Source organism: Ovis canadensis, chromosome 7, assembly GCF_042477335.2.
Source record: "Ovis canadensis isolate MfBH-ARS-UI-01 breed Bighorn chromosome 7, ARS-UI_OviCan_v2, whole genome shotgun sequence".
Taxonomy (NCBI): domain Eukaryota; kingdom Metazoa; phylum Chordata; class Mammalia; order Artiodactyla; family Bovidae; genus Ovis; species Ovis canadensis.
In genome coordinates this window covers 23,374,274-23,390,620 of record NC_091251.1, presented here as the reverse complement: position 1 = coordinate 23,390,620, position 16,347 = coordinate 23,374,274, and positions in this window count along the sequence as shown.

Genomic DNA, 16,347 nt, shown 5'->3' with positions numbered 1-16,347 from the left:
CCACGTCCAAGGGCAACAGAAGATGGATGTCCCAGCTCAAGCAAGGGAAGAAAAGTTGCCCTTCACCTGCCTTTTTGTTTGATTCAGGCCCTCAGTAAATTGGATGACGTTCATGCATTGGTAAAGGTGATCTTTTTAGCTCAGTCTGCTGATTCAAATGCTAATCTTCTCCAGAAGCATCCTTACAGACAGACCCAGAAATAATGTTTTACCAGCTATCTGGACCTCTCTCAGGCCAGTCAAGTTGGCACATAAAATTAACCATCATAGTGATAATGTAAACTGAAAACTCTCTTAGTTATTCCTCCAACGCTCTTACCTGGGTTCTCAGAAGCAACCCTGAATATAGGAGGGCCAGGAAAGGGAGTCTATGTCTGATGGACAAGGGGAGCTTTCCGCAGATGATGAGTCCCAAGAAATAAGGGCTGTGACTCGGTCAGCTTAGTTCAACCCAAACTCTGTGTGCTGGGGCCTGGTTGGGTGCTGAGGATATGCGATAGAGAAGACAGATTGGTCCCTGACTGAATTCACAAGTGAGCAACAGAGCAAAGTGAAGGGCGACACAGCGGAGACAGTGCCATGGGGGGAAGACACTCTGCCAATAGCGGGTGGCTGGGCCCTGCTCTCCCACACCTTCACCAGGACTCAGGGACATGATTTCAAAATTCTTTAAACAATTTGATGGAGTAAATGTTTAAAGGAACTTGTCTGAATCCTGAAGTGATTCTTATGGCAGAGCATGGCATAGCTCCATTTGGCAGAAGCAAGGGAAGGAAGGAACGGGGGATTTTTTTGGCAAATGAAGTAAAAGCAGAGTATGGCAGGTCTTAAACGCCTGGCTAGAAGAGCCATCTTCACTCTATACACTATCGGTTAGCCTTGCAGATGAAAGCTGTGTGTACTGGCTCCCTTAATACCCAGCATGCTGAGGTGAGACTGTCTGGCATCCTCTAATGCCCATTTCTCCCACTCTACAGGTTCTGGATGCCTGCAGAGACTCCATCTCCCAGCCTCCTTCACAGCTCAGTGTGGCCATGTGGCTAAGCTCTGGCCAGTTAAGATAAAGTGACATGTACAACTTTCAGACCAGATCCTTGAAAGCTTGAAAGGGAAGCTTTCCCTTCTTCCTGTGATGAGGACACAGACAGGACACAGCTGAGCCAGCTTGTTCCTGGTACACCTCAGGGGACAGAAGAGCAACAAAGAATAGGGAGTCTGGGTCCCTGCATGGTCTCAAGGAACAGAGATTCCTGCCCGTTCTCAACCACCCCTACTACAGGCGGGTATTGCTAAATCATGTCTGACTCTCTGCAACTCCATAACTGCAGCATGTCAGGCTTCCTGACCTTCACTGTCTCCCGGAGTTTGCTCAAGCTTATGTCCATCGAGTCAGCGAAGCCATCCAACCATCTCATCCTCTGCCCCTTCTCTTCCTACCTTCGATCTTTCCCAGCATCAGGGTCTTTTCCAATGAATCAGCTCTTCACATCAGGTGGCCAAAGTATTGGAGCTTCAGCTTTAGCATCAGTCCTTCCAATGAATATTCAGGGTTGATCTCCTTTTGGATTGACTGGTTTGATCTCCTTGCTGTCCAAGGGGCTCTCAAGAGTCTTCTCCAACACCACAATTTGAAAGCATTATTTCTTCAGCACTCAGCCTTCCTTATGGTCCCACCTCTCATATCCATACATGACTACTGGAAAAATCATAGCTTTGAGTATATGGACCCTTGTCAGCAAAGTGACGTCTCTGCTTTTTAATATGAGAAATGAACATCTGTTACATTTGGACCCTAGTATTTTGGGGGTCTCTTGGTTAAGTTAATTTGTACCCTAACTATTACACTGGGTATGGTTGAGCTCTATTAAATTATTTTTGGAAATTCATAAAGAAAAAGGCAATAAATGGCTATGGAAATAAACAAAGACCAACCGAATGGAAAAGCGAAAATTATCTATCCAAAGCTTGCTCTACAGCAGGGAGTCAGCCACTGTCTTTGTATTTGGCAGAGACTCAAAGGCAGGCAGAGAAGTGGGAAAGCTTTACAGTGGGAAAAAGGGAAGGCTTCAGATATGCCCTGATTAGAGGCTGGTGGCTGGGGGAAGCTGGAGGCAGGCTAACTAGAAGCCAGCATCCTATGTGATGGTTAGGGGGACATATTTGGTTTTTTTTTCCGACAACAATTAGGGAGGCTGGAAGTTATTATTTAAGTCCTGGCCATTTGGGGCTGACTGTGAGAGAAGTTACTGTATGGCTTCCTGGTTGTCATCAGAGACAGCGATCTGGCTTGCTACAAGTCTGACTTAGAGCAGACTGGCTGCCTGGGCTGTTTATTGCAGACGAAGAGGTGGGTTTTCTGGGCAGGCTGCTTCAGGTTGTGGGTTAGCGCTGTCTTTGTATGTAGGTTTGGTCCTTGTCTGTTTGCATATTCAGTTTCTCGTGGCTGATGAGAAGAGCCCTATCACAGAGGAGAAATGGCGTTGACAGGGTGTTTTCAAATAATCTCCCTGGCACAGAACAGTGGAAGGAAGGAGATTTCATTTATTCCTGATAGACAGACAGAGGGCTGTGCTGGGAACTGGCCAAATCACAGAGACAAAAAAAGAGGCCTCAGGGCTGAGGAACAGGAGTGCTACGACCCAGCAAGGCAACGGGATTTCACTGGTGCGCACAGCCAAAGGGCGTTAGGACTTGAATTGCTCCTGACACTTGCCTGGGGGAAAAAAAAAGCAGCCTGTGGGCTCAGTGCTGTTGCGTTCCCCCAGGGCTTGGGCTGGAGGACAAGGCTCCGGGCCACCCTCCTCATCCATTATGACCCCCAGAAGCCCAGCGGGTCCCAAAGCATGCTTGGCGGATGTGACAGACCCGTGGTCACAGGAGAGGTTTGCTTTTCTTAGCGTGAAGCCAGGCGTGAGCAGGCCGGCACCGAGGAGGCCCCTGATTGCCCGCAGATGTCTGAGCGACGCCCAGCTGGCAGGCCTGCTCGCTTTCAGGTCTGGTTTCCATTCCAGTGGCGAGTGGGATGAGGGGACCCGTCTCATGGAACCGAAGGCAGCATGCTGGGAGCCCGCCGCAGGCCGTGTCCCTGACTGGGGACACCTCTCCTTCTGGTCACGAGCTGCACACGTTCAAATCAGTGCACTTTTGGGTCCAAGAAGACTGAGTGTTGACGTTTGCTGGAGACAAACGCTGCTTTATGCTTCGTTCTCTCCATGGTTGCTCAGCCTCAGCCTTGCCGGCTGCTTTCTCTGCAGGCTCTTCAGGGACCCCAGGAACCTCAGGCAATCCCCAGGGAGGAGGCTGGGCTCTGTCCTCGTATGGAGCAGGCCTAGGGAGGCCGCTGGCCATCCCGAGGCAGGCTCCCGAGTTTCCAAACTTAGCATTTGTTAAAGGAAACCCTTGATTCTCTCCTACAATCCTGCCCTCTTCTCTCAGTCTTCCTCGTGTCTGTAACTGGCATCACCATCTGCTCAGTGGATCAAGCCCCGGCCTAAGAGCCCTGCCTGACGCTTTTCTGTCCCTCGCCTCCCATTCGGGTCAGTCCCAGCATGGCCCCCTTCAAAGTGCATCTGGAAGAGCCTGTTTCCCTTTCCTCCCACCATCCATTCTCTTGCCAACAAGAATGATTCTCCCACTCATGGAACGGCATCTGGACAAACCATAATTCAGAAAGACACACGCACCGCGGTGCTCGTAGCAGCTCTAGATTCACAGCAGCCCAGACATGGAGACAACCTGAACATCAACAGAGAGCAGATGAAGGGGAGGCGGTGCACACATTTGCTGGAACGCTGCTCAGCCTAAACAAGGAAGGGGCAATGCCGTCTGCAGCAATGTGGATGGACCTAGAGATGATCATCCTAAGTGAAGGAAGTCAGACCGAGAAAGACGATACCATATGCACAATTGAAAAAATAATACAAGTAAATCTCTGTTTGAAACAGAAAGAGACTCACACACATAAAAACAAGTTTATGGTTACCAAAGGGGAAAGGAAAGGGGAGGGATAAATCAGGAGTTTGGGATTAACAAACTCCTAGAATTAATATAGACAACCAACAAAGGTTTATTGTATAGCACAAAATACTATAGTCAACATCTTGGAATAAACCACACTGGAAAAAATTTTTAAAAAGATTGTATATGTGTGTATAATGGAGTCACTTTGCTGTATAACAGAAATTAAACACAACATTGTCAATCAACTATACATCAATAAAATTTAAAATGAATAAATAAAAAATAAAAACAAACAAAAAGATTCTCTCAAACTGGGCAGTGCTCTGCAGGAAGCGCTTCCATCCTCTTCGCTCTGCCCTCTTCACAGGGGTTTTCTTTCCTTTCTTCTGCGTATTGAACTCTTTCCCCCTTTTAGGACCTTTCTTGGTCTGAAGTATTCCCACCATTCCCACAACTGACATCTGCTGCTGCTGCTGCTGCTGCTAAGTCGCTTCAGTCGTGTCCGACTCTGTGCGACCCCACAGACAGCAGCCCGCCAGGCTCCGCCACCCCTGGGATTCTCCAGGCAGGAACACTGGAGTGGGTTACCATTTCCTTCTCTACAACTGACATCTACTCATTAATAATTTTTGAGTTAAGCCATACGACCCAGCAATCCCACTGCTGGTCATGCACACCGAGGAAACCAGAATTGAAAGAGACACGTGTACCCCAATGTTCATCACAGCACTGTTTACAATAGCCAGGATATGGAAGCAACCTAGATGTCCATCGGCAGACGAATGGATAAGAAAGCTGTGGTATATATACACAATGGAATATTACTCAGCCATTAAAAAGAATGCATTTGAATCAGTTCTAATGAGGTAGATAAAACTGGAGCCTATTATACAGAGTGAAGTAAGCCAGAAAGAAAAACACCAATACAGTATATTAACACATATATACGGAATTTAGAAAGATGATAATGATGACCCTATATGCAAGACAGCAAAAGAGACACAGATGTATAGAACAGTCTTTTGGACTCTGTGGGAGAAGGCGAGGGTGGGATGATTTGGGAGAATGGCATTGAAACATGTATACTATCATATGTGAAACAGAGCACCAGTCCAGGTTCGATGGACGAGACAGGGCACTCAGGGCGGGTGCACTGGGATGACCCTGAGGGAAGGGATGGGATGGGGAGGTTGGAGGGGAGGGTTCAGGATGGGGGGACATATGTACACCTATGGCTGATTCATGTGATTGTATGGCAAAAACCACTACAATATTGCAAAGTAATTAGCCTCCAATTAAAATAAATTAATTAATTTACAAAAAAAATTTTTTGAGTTAGTGGTGGATGGATGACTGGATTGGTAGGGGGATAGTCTTTTTGGGGAAGCATAGGACCAGAGCAAATTCCTTATAAAGGTCACTTGCCTCTGTGATTCCCAAAACTGAGCCAAACTGTGCCTGGCCTTAGTCCATGAGTTCAGACAGGTATCAATTCAACTCAATAAATATTTATGGAGCACTTACAATGTGCTAGTCCCTGGAGATACAATCAGGAACAAGACACAGAGCTTACAGGAAAGAGGAGTGGGAGAAAATCAAACATGCAATTCTAAAGTAGAATGGTGCAGTCTCTAATGATGATACGAGAAGGAGGGTGCTGTCAGAGCATACAGAAGAAGTGAGTGAACATAGTCTGAGGAGCTCAGGGAGAAGACAAGACCGCCTTTCTGAGCACTATGACGGCTCATCGTTCTAGGCACTTCCCTAATGATGTTTCTTCTCCCTGCAGCTGTCCTGCCAGGGAGGTATGATTATCACCACACTACAAACGTGGAAACTGCAGAAGCAAAGCCTATGCCCAGAGTCACTGTGTCAGAACAGACCCCCTGGGACACTGACTGAGGCGGACACATTTGCACATGGGGGTGCTCTTAGAAATGCCCTCTTGAGGGGACATAGGGTCAGACAATAGGGTCAGGCAGAGGGGCAGCTGAGCAGAGAAGCAGATCCCACAGCAGCTGCTGTTGATACTCTGGGGGCTCTGCAGCTGGGAGGATTATTTCTGAATTAAAGCAAGAGGGTGGGCTTTGAGCTCTGAACTGACCAGTCACTGAACCCAGCGTGTTCCTGACAGAAGGGTGTAGGCTTGGGTATGGTAGCCCCCTCCCTCTGATGGCAATTCCTGGAATGGCGGGGGTGGGGGGACTTAACTGTCAGCCCTTGGGAGAATGAGAACTTGGTCCTAACCTTGGTGCCCCCACAGCCCCTCAGCCCCTGCGTGGGTACCTTGCACTTTCAATGTTGATGTCATGTTGATGTGATATCTTAATATGATGTAATGTTGACAGGCTTGGTCCCATCTCTTTCCTGTCTACCATCACTCTTAATGACATCATAGATTTGCACAATTTTAAACACCATTTATGAGTCTACACTTACATACTTATTTTAGGCCTCTCTCGTGTGCTTCAGACTCACATACCACTCTTTACTTATCATCTTCACCTAACATTTCCAAAAGCAACTTCGGAATTGTTGTGTAGTTTTTTTTTTTTTGGCCAAGGCTTTTGGAATCTTGGTTCACCAACCAGGGAGCAAACCCAGGCCCAAGCCAATGAAAGCGTGGAGTCCTAACCGCTGGACTACCGGGTAATTCCCCAGCCTCTGAATTCTTACCATCCCTGCTGTCAGCTCCCCCCACCCTTCCTATCTCACTTAACAGCACCTCCACTCTTCCGAGCTGCTCAAGCCAAAAGCCTTGGATCACTGTTTTCCTCTGAGCCCTGAATTCGATCCATTCTTCAAAATACATCCTACAGCGTCAGCCCATTTCACTCAAGGTATGTGCTCACAGAGGCCTGGTCTCCCGCCCTCACGCCTGTCTACCCCTGCCACCCCACCCCATCCATCCAGACAGGAATGGGGTGGATGGAGCCCCACCCCCAAATATCTTTCTAGTTCACTCCTTCATCCCCTTCAAGCCTTGCATCCACCTGTTCAGCAAGGCTTCCCTGAGCACATTACTTAAAGTACACTCTCCATTCTCATCCCAGTTTAATTTCTTCCTGAGCACCCATCACCTTTTAACATATAATTATGTATTTCCTGGAGAAGGCAATGGCAATCCACTCCAGTACTCTTGCCTGGAGAATCCCATGGATGGAGGAGCCTGGTGGGCTACAGTCCTTGGGGTGCTAAGAGTCAGACATGACTGAGTGACTTCACTTTCACTTTTCACTTTCATGCACTGGAGAAGGAAATGGCAACCCACTCCGGTGTTCTTGCCTGGAGAATCCCAGGGACGCGGGAGCCTGGTGGGCTGCCGTCTGTGGAGTCGCACAGAGTCGGACACGACTGAAGCGACTTAGCAGCAGCAACAGCAGCAGCAGCATGTATTTCCTGCCAATCCTCCCCACCCCCCGCACCCCAACTACACTGTAAACTTCATGAAGGCAGGGACTTTCCTGTTTGTTCACCATGGTCTCCTGGGGGGCTAGAACAGAGCCTGATACACAGGGGCACTCAGGAAGTGTTTGTTGACTGACTGATTGACTAAAGCAGGGGAGAAGGTATTCAAGTGGTTCTGCCTGGTTCCAAATGCATGATACTATGCACATACCACACCGTAAGTCTCCTACACAATACAACTCCCTCAAGATAGATGTAATGCCATTGAGAGGCCAAAACCAAACCTTGGCCTTGCACAAAGTGACCTAACATAGTGGGCCAGGGTCTACATGTCAAAAGTGACTCCAGCTGGGCTATATTTGCTGGGCCAAAAGAATTTCTCAGGGTGCTTCAGAGGTGAAAACCTGGCCCGCAGGGTCCCTGTGACTGTACTTAGAAAGAGAAGGTATCAGGGCTTCTGGAGTCCTCTGTGAGTGAAGCAGGTGCAGATTCTGCTGTGTTCAGTGACCTGCAGAGCTTCCTCTGGCCATCCACAGAAATGGATGGTTCACTGCTGACACAGGGAAACCTGAGCTGTACACTCCTCAAGCCTTTTCTTTCAAACAGGCCAGGCCTGCCTGTCTGCTCAGGCTTTGACCCACTGTCCATATTCTGATGTCATTCAGAATTTGTTGTCAAAGGAAATCTGAGAAAAATGGGTTTGGCCACGTTACTTTAATCAGACCAACGTGTAAGTGGGTCATCTTTATTTTTAAAAGAACCAGAGCCAGCATGGGGTAGGGGGGAAAGGCTCTGGTTTTAGGATTAGAAGTCTGAGGTCAAGTTTATATTCTTATCAACAGTGTAGGAGGGTTTCCTTTTCTCCACAACCTCTCTAGCATTTGCTATTTCTAATTTTTTTTTTTTAATGATGGCCATTCTAACTGGCGGGAGGTGGTACCTCATTGTAGTTTTGATTTGCATTTCTCTAATAATTAATGATGCTGAGCATCTTTTAATGTGCCTGTTAATCATCTGTCTTTTTCAGAGAAATGTCTATGTAAGTGTGATGCCCCTCTTTTAATTTTCTTTTTACATTAATTATATGAACTATTTATAGTTTGGATATTAACCCCTTGTCAATGGCTTCATTGAAAATATTTTCTCCCATTCCATAGGTTGCCTCTTTGTTTTCTTGGTGGTTTCCTCTGCTGTGCAAAAGCTTTTAAGCTTCATTAGGTCCTATTGGTTTATTTTTGCTTTTATTTCTTTTGTCTTGGGTAACTGATCTAAGAAAACATTGGTATGATTTATGTCAGAGAATATTTTGCCTATGTTCTCTTCTGGGAGTTTTATGGTATCATGTCTAATATTTCTATCTTTAAACTATTTTGTCCACGGTGTGAGGGAGGTTCTAGCATTATTGATTTCATATAGCCTGGACGTTAGCAATTTTTAAAAACGGAATCTGACTGCCTCTAGGTGGGGCCTGAGGTCTCCGTTTTACTGTAGTCTGTACCACTCCCTGCTGTCTTTCACCAGAGTCACTCATCTGTGTTACCTGCCTGGGCTTGAAGGCAGCTGAATTCTCTTTCCAGTGATAAAACTCCAGTGCTTCTAAGAAATATAATTAGTCAGACCCAATGGGTGATGACTGTGTGGGGAAAATTCTTCAAGAGATGGGAATACCAGACCCCCTGACCTGCCTCCTGAGAAATCTGTATGCAGGTCAGGAAGCAACAGTTAGAACTGGACATGGAACAACAGACTGGTTCCAAATAGGAAAAGGAGTACGTCAAGGCTGTATATTGTCACCCTGCTTATTTAACTTATATACAGAGTACATCATGAGAAATGCTGGGCTGGATGAAGCACAAGCTGGAATCAAGATTGCCAGGAGAAACATCAATAACCTCAGATATGCAGATGATACCACCTTTATGGCAGAAAGCAAAGAGGAACTAAAGAACCTCTTGCTGAAAGTGAAAGAGGAGAGTGAAAAAGTTGGCTTAAACTCAACATTCAGAAATCTAAGATCATGGCATCTGGTCCTACACTTCATGGCAAATAGATGGGGAAACAATGGAAACAGTGACAGACTTTATTTTCTTAGGCTCCAAAACCACTGCAGATGGTGACTGCAAGCTTGAAATTAAAAGACACTTGCTCCTTGGAAGAAAAGCTATGACAAACCTAGACAGCATATTAAAAAGTAGAGACATTACTTTGCCATGAGGTCCATATAGTCAAAGGTATGGTTTATCCAGTAGTCATGTATGGATGTGAGAGTTGGACTATAAAGAAAGCTGAGCACTGAAGAACTGATGCTTTTGAACTGTAGTATTGGAGAAGACTCTTCAGAGCCCCTGGACTGCAAGGAGATCAAACCAGTCCATCCTAAAGGAAATCGACCCTGAATATTCATTGGAAGGACTGATGCTGAACGTGTAGCTCCTGTACTTTGGCCACCTCATGCGAAGAGCTGACTCATTGGAAAAGACCCTGATGCTGGGAAAGATTGAAGGCAGGAGGAGAGGAAGACAGAGGACAAGATGGTTGGATGGGATAACTGACTCAATAGATAAGGAGTTTGAGCAAACTCCGGGAGATGGTGAAGGACAGGGAAGCCTGGCATGCTGCAGCCCATGGGGTCACAAAGAGTCAGACCCAACGGAGAGACTGAACAGCAACCGCGGGTGATGCTAGGGGAGGGAGCAACAACTTTTGAATTCCAGAATGAAGAAACAAAATTTATATGTTGATTATAAAATCTCATTCTGCTCTGCTTTAAGCTACATTAATTTCATTGCAATTCATTCCTCAAAGATCAGACATTATTACCCTTTAAGCACAAGCTGGAATCAAGATTGCCAGGAGAAATATCAATAACCTCAGATATGCAGATGACACAACCCTTATGGCAGAAAGTGAAGAGGAACTAAAGAGCCTCTTCATGAAAGTGAAAGAGGAGAGTGAAAAAGTTGGCTTAAAGCTCAGCATTCAGAAAACTAAGATCAGGACATCCAGTCCCATCACTTCATGGTAAATAGATGGGGAAACAGTGGCTGACTTTATTTTCTGGGCTCCAAAATCACTGCAGATGGTGATTGCAGCCATGAAATTAAAAGACGCTTACTCCTTGGAAGAAAAGCTATGACCAACCTAGACAGCATATTAAAAAGCAGAGACATTACTTTGTCAACAAAGGTCCGTCTAGTCAAGGCTATGGTTTTTCCAGTGGTCATGTATGGATATGAGAGTTGGACTGTGAAGAAAGCTGAGTGCCGAAGAATGGATGCTTTTGAACTGTGGTGTTGGAGGAGACTCTTGAGAGTCCCTGGACTGCAAGGAGATCCAACCAGTCCATCCTAAAGGAGGTCAGTCCTGGGTGTTCATTGGAAGGACTGATGTTGAAGCTGAAACTCCAATACTTTGGCCACCTGATGCAAAGAGCTGACTCATTAGAAAAGACCCTGATGCTGGGAAAGACTGAGGGCAGGAGGAGAAGGGGATGGCAGAGGATGAGATGGCTGGACGGCATCACCAACTCAATGGACACGGGTTTGGGTGGATTCCGGGAGTTGGTGATGGACAGGGAGGCCTGGAGTGTTGCGATTCATGGGGTCGCAAAGAGTCAGACACGACTGAACGACTGAACTGGACTGAACTGACTGAAAGGTCTCTAAACATAAGCGAGTGGATTTCCACCATGTAGAGGAAATGGAAGGAAATTTCTCCAATAAGGGACCTTAGCTGATGGAGACATGCCCCTTTCCTCAACACACGTATAGAAGCACTAGAGTCTAAGCATGAAGGAAAATGAGTTTCAAGGGGAAAATGTATAACTCTTTGGGTGTCAGAGACAGAGAAATAAAAGCCAGTGCCACATGCATGAGCTGGTGTGGAGGTAGCCCAGGGAAGCTCTCTACCCAGACCTGGATTTAGGGGTGAGAGACATGGTCTGGAAAAGCGACAGATGCAAAGCCAGGATGTTAAGTGGAGCCTTCTAGGTAAGCCTCAAAGAGGACTCCTGTTCAAACGATTAAGGCATTGCAAGGAGAAATAGAAGCCATTAAAAAAAAAAAAAAAAGGACAGTATGTTTGAAACAGGCATGTTTGAAAAAGAACAGAGCTTTGCTTGCCTTAAACAACCTCCTCTGCTACAAGAATACTCCAGCTCTCACACTCCTCTGAGCCAGTGCATGAAGGGACGGGTCAGATCTTACAGCCAGTAAAGTGCATTTTGATCCTTCAGATCTTGAGATTTCAGATCCTAAGATACTTACTGGAACATCTAACACTGATTGACGACCTTCCTTATGCCAGGCGCTGGTGGTCTCTGTGCTCAAAATCTTTCATGACTCCCTGGGCTTGGGATCAAGCCTCACATGATCAGGCTTCTCTGGGGGTCCCTAATACCAGCCAGATGCCCACATGGTGCTGCCAGGGCCGGGCCATGAGAATCTGCCCCATCGTGCAAAAGACTGACTGCTCTTTCTGCTCCCAGCCCAGTGTGCCAGTGGCAAAGCCCAAAGAGAAACATTATTTTTTTATTTGATGGGAGAAGTTGTTTTTTAAGATTCTCAGTATCAAAAGCTATTTTGTTGGTGGCAGGGGAAGGGATTTCAGGAAGCATTCTTGCTATAACCGCACCACTGGAGTCTGTTGGATTAAATGGTAACTCAGTGTTGGTGTTGTCCCGTCAAGATCGTCTAAGACATTTGGGCTAAGAAGAGGCTTGGCAGGAACCAAGGCACGTAAATAATGGGAAAAACAGAATATTTTCTTTCATGAAAGATAAAATTTCATCACATATTCTCCAAATCAGATTTCCTGACACATGTGCTTTAATCACATTCCAGCTCTTTTTTAATTTTTTTAAAGAGGCGATGCTTGGGGTTTAAAGATGAGGGAGGTCTACCTCCTTGTTCTAGTCTTAGTAAAGATGAGTCCCCTTAGAACCAACAACTTTGGTACTTCAAATCCTGACAAGACCATTATCCCTCACAAGATATAATACCTTTAACAGGACAATCATGGCAGTTCACCTCTCCAAGGGTTTTTACTTTGTGAAATCCAGGAAGCCCCTGGATTCCTCCTTTTTCCTGGAGAAAAGGAAGTGGGAAAGGGTGGGCCCTACAACTCGGAAAACCCAGAGTCTTCTGGGAATGTCTTGCACAGGTATCCAGGAATCCAGGATGAAGTTGTTTTGTTCATTGCAACTGCCTCTGTGACCAATGCCAACTGTCCCAGTCCACAGGACCTGTGTGGGGAAGGCTAGGGGCAGGAGGGGACAGTCAGAGGGTGGAAGTCTGTTTCTTTGGCTGGCCCAAGGGTTTTCTTTTCAAGCAGGGGATAAAGCTGTCTTATTTTTCAGTCTTTCAATTTTCTGATGTCCACAAGTTACGTATATTATTGCATATTTGTTTCTGCAGGCAATGTTGTTTTTCTGACCCAGTTAAGACAACTGGACTTCACATCACTCATTCCAGCCTTTGACATGTGGAAAACACATCATCACCATCTTTTATGAAGCCAATGAGTGCTAACCTCTGTTCCCCAAACCCACAACTTGGTCCCCACTCCATTCTCTCATGCAGTTCCTCTTCGTCCCATTACTGTTTGAAATGATATCTAGGCCTTATGACATGCATTCCTCTCATCAATTCACAAAGCATTAATATACAAGTTTCCCTGGGCCATTTTCAAAGGAAAAACTTTAAAAATAGTCTTTCTGCAGAAGTCACCAAAAAAAGATAGAAAACAGGAAATTAAATGAGTTACCAAGGAAGTCTGCATATGAATCTAATCTTGTCCTTGCAACTAATGAAGATTACATGCCCTGAATATAATACAACATTATTAAAACAATAAAGTAACAGGGAACAGTCATGTTTTTGCCTGTAATTGATTTAGTCTCCAGACTCAGATTGTAAATATTATTTTTTTCTCTCTCAACACATGGGGGAAAATGTCTTGTTTTCTCTTATAAAAAGAAATTAGGAATCTGTATTTTGTTTCTATCATAGGAACAAGCTTTAAAAATTTTGTTATGACCTTACTGAATAGATTCTAAGTGTCTTTGATGTTCAGGGAAAAAAATGTACAAACTAGCAAAATCAAATAGAAATCTGTTTTGACCAAATTTATATTGACCCAAATGCTGCTGTTTGATCCACACACACTGTGCTTTTCAAAGCTACAGGACCCATCCCCCCTCCCCCCACCCCCGCCCCACATATGCATTAATAATAATATCCCAATCCCAACATAGTTCTCAACTGGAGAAGCTTTGATTTATGGCAAATATAAGCTCCCCAAATAAATAGGAAATGCTTAAAATCAGCATCCCAGGGAAAGATAACTGATAAACTCTGAGACCGCCTACTCCCAAGCGCGATTTCAGGGGTTACTGAGAACACTGCAGGTACCACCATGGGGTCAGGTATCTCTGTCTCCAGAAGCCCATAGCAGTCTCCGCGATGCCTTTCTGAGCAGACGCATTTATTACTTTCCATTTACAGGCTGAAGGAAGCCCAGAACCTCCCTGCAGCCAGAAGGCACATCCCTGCCTCATGGTCAAGGGCTCCAGGAACTCAGAGCTGGGGCGGGGGTAGGTAGGGGGTGGGTGGAGGCTTGCTCTCACTTGAGACACACAGCAGGGAGGCTCCCTGAATCCAGCATCCTCTGTTCCTAAAGCTCTCCTTGTAAGGCGATAAATCAGTGCTGCCCCGAATGGCCCGCAAAATTAAAGACAACTGGTCGCATTAGCAGGTTTTCAGAAAGAGCAGTTAACTCGGTTGTGCCAACTCTCATCACTAGATCTTGATTACAATTGTTTGTTGGGGTCCCCGCAGTTTAGGATTCTTCCCAATAAGGAGATGTCACTTTAATGCGAGACTTAAAAACTAAAGTAACTGTGACTGACTGTGCCTACCAGTTGGAAGGAGAAATGGGCAGAGCTTCTCTAAGTCATTAAGCTAGCTCACATGGTAGTGTGCTATTATCAATCAAAAAAATCATATTTTAGGACAATTAGTTTTTGACCTGTAAGTATGATCCACATTTTATAAAAAGCAAATTGCTTACAGTCTGGACTTCCCCTGGTGGTCCAGTGGTTAAGAATCCAATTCCCAATGCGGGGGAGAGGGTTGATCCCTGGTGTGGGAAGATTCCACGTGTCGAGGGACAACTGCACCTGTGCATCACAGCTACTGAGCCTGTGCTCTGGAGCCCATGCTTGGCAACCAGAGAAACACGGCAGCAAGAGAATTCCATGCACTGCAACTAGAGAGTAGCTCCTGCTCATCGCAACTAGAGAAAGCATAGCAAAGACGCAGTGTGGCCAAAAAAAAAAATAATAATAATAATTTTTAAAAAAGCAAATGACTTACATTCTGCAGCTCAGACCTCTTCCTAGCACCTGCCAGTTTCCAAGCTCTTTGGCTTCCCTCTGACTCTCCCCACCTCTCCCAGTTCAGAATACCTTCACCTCATCTGGGGAGGAAGGCCAAGAGAAACAACTTTGTTACTGAGCACTTTTCTTCCAGACTTTTCATTAATGGTGAAAAAGCACAATTCTCCAACTATCAAAGAAAACATAAATTCCATACGTACAGATGGCAAACTCATGCCAAAGTTTTATTAATTCGTTAATGAAGAAACCAGCAGTAAGAAGAGAGCCGGTTTGGAGAAACTTTGAGAAACAGGGCTTATAGAGTTAGCGGGGAAAGGAATACTGAAGATTAGTTTAGCTAAATAGATGCTAAACAAGTTAATGGTCTGTAGACAAGTGTGTGGATAACTTTTCCACCAGAGAGCCCCCCCAGTATATCATGAACCTTATTATTTTTCTGAAAGTTAATCTCTTAATATACCAGGGTTGTAAAATGTCCGGACCACAACCAAGGGTCATTCCCTGGGTCAGTCAGGTGACTCTCCACAGACTTTTTAGAAAGGTCACAAAGCCATTATTTTTGCCTTATTTTCAAGTTTTAGATAGCTTTTCTTCCACAATGACATAAAGTTTTATGTCCTAGGTGCTTTGGAGTTTATACTGGAACTGTCAAGGCCAAAGATATAGTTCTTGATCTCAGCTTTCCTGCCATAAAGAGCTTTCCACCCTAGAACGAACAAAGAACAATCTTAAACCAGTATGCTGATGCTAAATCGCTTCAGTCGTGTCTGACCCTGTGCGACCCCATAGATAGCAGCCCACCAGGCTCCCCCATCCCTGGGATTCTCTAGGCCAGTATAGGGTAAGCTAAAAACCAGACCCAAAGTCTCAGGGTCTGAACCAGACCTGTTAGTACATTGACAGGCACAGTGAATACCTCACTCAGTTCCAGAACAATGACACCCAGCCCTTCACCCTCTTGGAAGGAGACAGGAAGAAAATTCTCTGGTTTATTTGGCCAGTTCAAAGGAAAGACCTTAGCAAATGTCTTTGCCACTAAATGGGAATCACCCTACAGTGAAGCTCAATAAATGGGGCTCACCCTTCAGTACAGCTCAGTAATGGGGATCACCCTATAGTACAGGCCCTCAGTAAATGGGGATTACCTACAGTACAGCTCAGTAAAGCCAGACCTACATATTCAGAGCTCATGAGCAGTCTGTTAGCCTCATATCTTAATTACGAGCAGTCAGTCAAAGAAAAACAGACATCTGAAGAAAATTTCTAATTTGGAAGATAGAGATGTAAACAAAGAAAAAGCAACTTCGAGGATATAAGGAGAGGCATATTTTAAAAAATGAACCAATTATGAGTAATATATTGGGGAGCTAAGAGAAGATTCTGCATCCACGGAATCAGAACAGGGCATCATACATGCACCCCTCCCTCACGTATGGAGGAGCACTGGCGGGGCAAAGTGCTCCGGATAATAAAAACATGACCGCAAAATGAAGAAGGGACGGAAGATAAAGTCGAATCACTTCACTTTAAAAGTAAATCAAAACTACAGAGAAACAGAAGAAAAGCAGGATTATGCCAAGAAG